The sequence below is a fragment of the Orcinus orca genome, chromosome 3, assembly GCF_937001465.1.
Source record: "Orcinus orca chromosome 3, mOrcOrc1.1, whole genome shotgun sequence".
Taxonomy (NCBI): Eukaryota; Metazoa; Chordata; class Mammalia; order Artiodactyla; family Delphinidae; genus Orcinus; species Orcinus orca.
Genome location: NC_064561.1, coordinates 119,079,946 through 119,086,480, shown reverse-complemented (window position 1 = coordinate 119,086,480; position 6,535 = coordinate 119,079,946). Strand labels below are relative to the sequence as shown.

The 6,535-nt window shown below is 49.6% G+C and overlaps 1 protein-coding gene across 3 annotated transcripts in view; it reads left to right on the top strand.

Moving 5' to 3' along the window:
- Positions 1 to 433: 433 nt before the first annotated feature.
- Positions 434 to 6,535, top strand: part of VCAN (versican) — a 113,902-nt gene continuing 107,800 nt past the window's right edge. Inside the window, exon 1 of one of the 3 annotated variants that reach the window (XM_004281633.4) lies at positions 434 to 974. The gene's annotated coding sequence lies outside the window, so the exon portion shown is untranslated. The remainder of the gene's footprint in view (positions 975 to 6,535) is intronic. The other 2 variants (XM_049708299.1, XM_004281634.4) reach the window with 2 other exon arrangements.

Sequence of the window (6,535 nt, the reverse complement as noted above, 5' to 3'; positions counted from 1 at the left end):
TGTAGATTGCGCAATGACGTTGGGTTCCCCATTGGGCAGCTCCCGGGGAAAGCAATGGGGAATTCTTACGCTTTCCCTCTAGGTCTCAGAAGGATCTCGTTTTCTCAGTGTCTCTTTCAGGTTGGCAGAAGCCAGGAGCCTGACACTTCCCTCAGATGGGACAGGCAGGCTCGGTGGCCGCGTAAACACCCTGTAACCAAGTTCTTTGCTGATTTTACAGAGTTTCATTTGCTCCCAAGAAGCACTGACGGTACTCAATTGTCTAGTGCTGGCCTGCCCCACAGGAGCCTCGGGGCTCCTTTCCCCTAACCCAGAACTAGCAGCACGGGGGGCGGGGAAGCGGGGGTGGGGAGGGGTGGGAAGGCAGTGGTTTCCTTGCGCACAGCGCGATGTTACTTAGTGAGTCGCTGAATGGGGAGCGCTGCTGTCCCCAAGCCGATTGGTACTTCTTGTCAGGAAGAAACGCCGAGAGGTGGGAGTGCCTGGGGAGGGAGGCAGGCGGTCCCTACCGCAAGCGCGGGGAGCTGCCTTTCCGCTCCTTTGCCTGCTTTCCAAGCCTGGGCTTTTAGGAGTGGCTGAAGCTGCGGAGCGCTCGAGGAGCCTGTGAATGAACCCTCCTCCTCTTCCTCCTCCTCCTCCTCGCTGAGTCTCCTCCTCGGTGCTGACGGTACTGTGATATAATGATGATGGGTGTCACAACCCGCATTTGAACTTGCAGGCGAGCTGCCCCGAGCCTTTCTGGGGAGGAACTCCAGGCGGGCGGGCGCAACAGCCGCGAACATTAGGTGCTGTGGACAGGCGCTGGGACCGGGCTCTGCGGTCAGCCCCGCATCCTCCCGCATCCTCCAGCACCATCCCGCACCCTTCCCCAGGCCACCGCGCTTCCTATGTGACCCGCCCCGGCAACGCCGAGCCCATTCGCGCAGCGCTGAGGTGAATTTTTCCCCTCAACTGCAGTAAAGCCGCCTTTCAAGGTAATCACGTTTCTTTTGTTCCCCCTTAAAAAAAAAAAAAAAGAAAAGAAAAGAAAAAGAAAAACTTATAGGAAAAAAAATCGAGTTTAGAAAAAAAGAAGTACGTTGTAATTGGTAGAAGGCTTTAATTAAAGCTAAGAGAACTAGCTCTGAGAAATTAAGAAAATATGTGCACTGTAAAAAATGCAGGTAACTTTCAGAAGGATGTTTGGAGAGAAGAATACAGGGGAACCTTGGTGCTGAAAAAGATCCAGACAAAAGAAGCCCGGGGTGGGGTGGGAGTAGAAGGACAAATGGAATTGGGGGAAGGGAGGGAAGGGAATGCAGAGAACCCCTAGAAACGTCGTGGGGTCTTGAGCTGGAGAGGAGGGACCCGTGGCACCTTGATCCTTTTTTTTTCTTTTTTTTTTTTTTTAACCTGCTCGAGGCAAAAGTTTGAATGGGGACCACCGAGACTTGCCCACATACAAGTCCCCGAAGCCGCCTTGGTGCAGGCCACCTGGCTCCCGGCCCCTGATGTGTGGTCAGTGCCCGGCGTTCCTGGAAAGCTGTTCCCAAGCAGCTTCTGACAGGGCGATCCGGGACCTGCGCGGACGTGACCCCCTCAGCCCGCGGGCGGTCTGGGAGGAGGTCCGGTCGGGGAGGTGCAGGGTCCCCGGTCCGCGTCTCTTCGGCGACGCGGGGGCTGTCAAGGCTCTCTCCGGTGCCCCTGGGTTCTTTTGTCCTACGCGCGGTGCGCCGGAGCCGGCCGGGAGGGAGCAGGGGATGGGGGTGGGGTGTTTGGAGCGACGCGGAGGTCTGCGAGGCGCCAGGGCGGGAAAAGCTTGCCCCGAACCAGTAGGGATGTGCAAGAATTTTATCTCACCCTGAGGAGCGAAGTGGAGGCTTTTGCTCTGGTCTCAACGAGCAAACCAGCGCTCAGATCGCTCTTCAGACAAAGGTGGCGCGGGGACCCGAATCTGGGGCCTCTAGGACCAGCCCTCTCGCCCGGACTACTGCAGTCCTCCTTTTCCTTCCATTTCCCCACCCCCTCCCAGCCCGCGGCCCTAGTTGAGCAACTTTACTGGCGGGTCTTGCGGCGGCGGAGAGCGAGTGGCGGCAGCTCCGGGGGACGCCCTCGGCTGGAGCGCCCCACCTCCCTGCGGAGGCGTGGGCGCCACCGGTCTACATCCCTGGTGCGTGAGGGCTGGGGGGCATCAGGGTTGTCCAGGCTCACTGTCTGTGTCACTGGGCGTGGAGCAGTCAGTGGGTTAGGCAGCGGAGAGCGAGGTAGAAAACTAGTGTCATAGCTTAAACTATTTGCTCTCGGATCCAGCTGCGCCGTAGCAAGTCCTGCAAGTCCCCGGGAGATGCTACGGGAGGGAGGAGAAATCTACGCGGCGCCTGGAGAGCTGTCCCGCGGTGCGCACACCCACAGGCGGAAGGACAGCCTCGCTATCTGTGTCCGTTTCTCATCTTTGTCTCACCCTCTCTGTCTCCATCTTCTCTGCCTCTCTTCCCCTCTTCCAGCCTCTGCTTGGTCTCTTTCGCTCCTGCGTCCCCTCCCCCCACGGCTGACAAATGAATGGCTAGTGTGAAATCCCTGCCTCCTCTGTCCGCGGAGGCTGGCAAGGAGGGAGGAGCGAGGGAGGCGGTGCGCTCCTTCGGATCTACCCCCACTTGCTGTGCTTCGAGCTTGCAGAACCCAGATGTCTAGGAATAGGGAGTTTCTTGGTGGGTGTGGGCGCCCCCTGATGGAGAAATGCAGCACATGTGGAGGACAACGAGCCCCCCCGCCACCCCAAACCAAATGAGCCGCTTTCACAGCCATGTATTCAAGGATGGAGCACCCTAGCTTCCCCTTTAGTTGTTAGTGTTCTACTTCGGAATCTGCGACGTAAATCTAGGGATTTGGAGGGCCCAGGAAGAAGACTTGTCTTTAAGGGCCGAAGCGCCTTCTCCCGAGTCAGCTGGGACATGCGCGGCACTCTGGGCCAAGCCTGCAGTTTGGTGGACTAACGCACGTGGCCAAGGGAGGATCCAGGTTTCGGGGGGCTTGGCGCTCAATCTTGGACGTCACTTTAAGAAAGATCATACAGAATGCCTTACTTTTGGAAATTTTATTAAGGTCCACGACCACTCGAACCCAAAGCTAGGGTCCCTCCCCAGACCATTGCCTAAGAAGGGACCCTAATCCAACATTTAAATTTCCTCAATTTCACAACACTCGCCGAACGTGGAAATTTGGGAGGAGGGCGCCGCGAGGAAAAAGGAGAAAAGGGAAGGAAAGGGACGGTGGAGAGAAAGGGAAGAAGAAAGGAACAGAGACGGGGCACATGCACGCAAACAGCCGGGAGCGGACCGGCCGGGTTCCTTTCAAGGTTTTGGACTAAATTTCGCGTCTCCTTTTAAGCCATTGTTTAAATCCCCAAAGCGATAACAAACCCTACTGAAGCGGCGTGCTGGGAGGGAAGGCGGAGGAACTAGCCCCTTAGAGAGGCTGGGGCGGGGGGCATCTCTCCACTCCTCAGCCCGCGCGAAGAGAAGAACCGCACCGGGCCCTTCCCGCAGCGCCGGGGCTCATCAGCCGCCGCCACGTGGGCTGGGGCTTCAGCTCCCGGCCCGAGACGGGTGTGACTTCTTGGGCTCGGAGACAGCTGCACTACGGGCCCGGCAGTCGCTCAGCGCAGAGGCTGGCGGGGCGCCGCCTGGGTCCCCGCCCAGAGGCCAGTGGGGGCGTGGCTTTAGTCCTTTCGCGGGACAGGGGCGGGGCGGGGAGAGCGGAGCGGCGGCGCACCCAGCGCTTAGGCTCCGGGAGGCTGCTGGAGCCGACCAGACTTCTATCCTGACGGCGCTAAACACTCTTATTAAATAAAAAACCATTTGAATTTTTTTTTGCCTTGCTTCTTGGGAGTGGTAGGAGGAGTTTTCCCCTTGCGACAGAAAAGAAGTAAAGATTTACTCCAAGCAAACATTTTTGGCAGAAATATGAGACGAGTTTATCCTGTGATCCATATATTGACTTTAAAGATCACTTTTAGTCAATTACAGGATAATCACCTTCCATACGTCCTAAAGAGTTCGTCTAGCGTGGCAAACAATTGCCATTGAAAGGACTGATAGATTCCATGAGCGCAAACCTTAGGGGCTGTGAGTGTAAATCTGGTCCCTTTGCATGAGGAGCTTTAGCTCGGGCCCGACCCATAGTGGGAGCTCAGCTCATATTTATGAAATGACTGAGCTAGTGACTTGGGGGAATGCGGCCCAGAGTTGATGCCGCCACTTAGTGCTACATTTTAGACTCTCCTACTTTTTCGCTTTATCTTGGAAGAACAGAGTTTTAATGATCTATTCCATCTCCAATTCTGACATCTAATTGATCCCCTTTCCCTTCCTTTTTGACTCCTAAAAGCTGTGACCTAAATTCTTTTAAACACTGCTTGGCATTTGTGCCAACCCTACAGTGAAAATATTCCTCTAAAGACCTAAAATGGGATGTTTTGAGTCTAATATAAAAATAGGAAGGCGTCAATGGAAGCAACAACTAGTTTTCTGAGATAAAGTCTGTGCCAGTTTGGGGAGTATGTAACCTGGGATGTGAGGGCATATCAAGCAGAAGGTCTCGGAGGCTGACTTCAGGTTCTGAGTTCTATGTGAAAAAAGGAAGATTTTACAATTGTATGTGCCTGTCCCAACTAAACTGCAAAGGGTTCCACGGATTCCAAAGTGGCTGAGCAATTACTTGCTCCAGCAGGAAGTCCACGGTCCTTCGTCTTGTGGGTGGTGGGAAGAGGGAGGAGAGTCAAGACATTTGCTAAAGATTTGTGTAAGAATTCAAAGTTTCGCTTTGTTTTCCTTAGTAGATAAAAAAATATATATATAAAGTTAGCCCTAAATTGTATCTCCTGCTTTTAATTTCAAGTTTAAAAAGAATTTAAATTTAATTTTAACTTTAATTCAAATTTAAAGTTTGAAAAGAATCCCCCTAGATTTATATATGTTTACAAACATAGGTTTCTTCTTTTTCCCTGTGCCTACAAACTGGAAGGAAATACCTGTGCTATCCTAAGATACCTATATCTGCACCCTTGTAAATTGTTTGGAAAGGACCTAAAAAGTTAATTTAAGGCTGAATATGATTAATGTTAAAGATACAGTCATTGTTCTTTCTTTCCTCACATTATTACTCTTAAATACTTTGTGGTTAATGATTGGTCAGTAATTGAACATCAGAGCCTTTGAGAGCACAAAGATCAACCAGCACTGTCACCCAACAGCCATATAACTAAGCTCTTTTTGCCTAGTGGGATTCAAACATTTTTATTGACTTTATTCATGGACAAACATCACTAGATACTGTATTTAAAATGGGATATTGCCCTGTGACTGAACAGAACTTCTCCAGACCCATGGTTCTTTTGAGGAAGAGAATGAATGACTGTAGTAGGCTATTATTCCACCACCCACCTAGAGAAACCAGTTAGGACTCACAAATACTCATTGTTGGGGGTTACTGGCTCTGGTATGAGAAAACATGCTGATTGTTGCATGGGTCTGTACTTTACCAGAAAACACAAGGCCCGTACTCTCTCTGATTTGGAATCAGAACAAGGAGAAGTAGAGATAAATGTCTTGGCCAAGCTCCACTTCAGTTAGCGAACGTTTGCCAGTTTCCTCTGTTAGCCTAAATGTGGTTAATTACTTATATATACATTTATACATTTATATTATGTATATGTTCTCCAGGGTATTTGACTGCCGTGTTCTTATCACTGAATGTGCCAGGGGTGGTTCTATTTCAGTGGTCAGTGCAAAGCATCTTTATCTAATGTTGTTTGTTTGTTGTGTTTCCCTGAAATGCCTCTGGATAGATCTATCATCTTTAAAAGTGTGTAAATGCAGATCTACACTTAAGTTTACCTTTTTCTCTGTATACCTCCTTCCTTTTTCTGTGTACATCCTACCTCATTCTTCTTAAGAATTTTAAGAGGTGTTTATGTCTATAAACATGAGATTACGTAGTTTATGATAAACACATATATAATATATGTTGTAATGTTTTTATTATTAAATTACTGAGCTGGTATTACCTGTGGTGTAGTGGAAGGAGCACTAGAATCAGAAAGGGCTTAGAATCAGAAAGCTTGAGTTGCATTTCCTAGTTGAGAAAACCAGGTTAGACACAACTTTTAGACATTTGGTATCAAAAATCTATTAAATGGATATGCAGTTATAAACATCAAAAGGGTGAATACCTGTGAAAGGGCTTTGATAAATGAGAACTCCACAAATAAATGGTGTTAAGATATATCCCTGGGGCTCATATTGATCTAATTCTATGATCTTAATAATAACAGCATTACCCAAATCATGTATTTCCTACTAAACCTACAAAATGTGTTAGAGAGGGACATACTGTTTTAAGAATTGTCTAATTTCACACTTGTATGTGGAATCTAAAAAAAACAATACAAATGAACTTATTTACAAAACAGAAGTAGACTCACAGACATAGAAAACAAATTTAGAGTCACCAAAGGGGAAAAGGGGGAAGGGATAAATTAGGAATTTGAGATTAACAG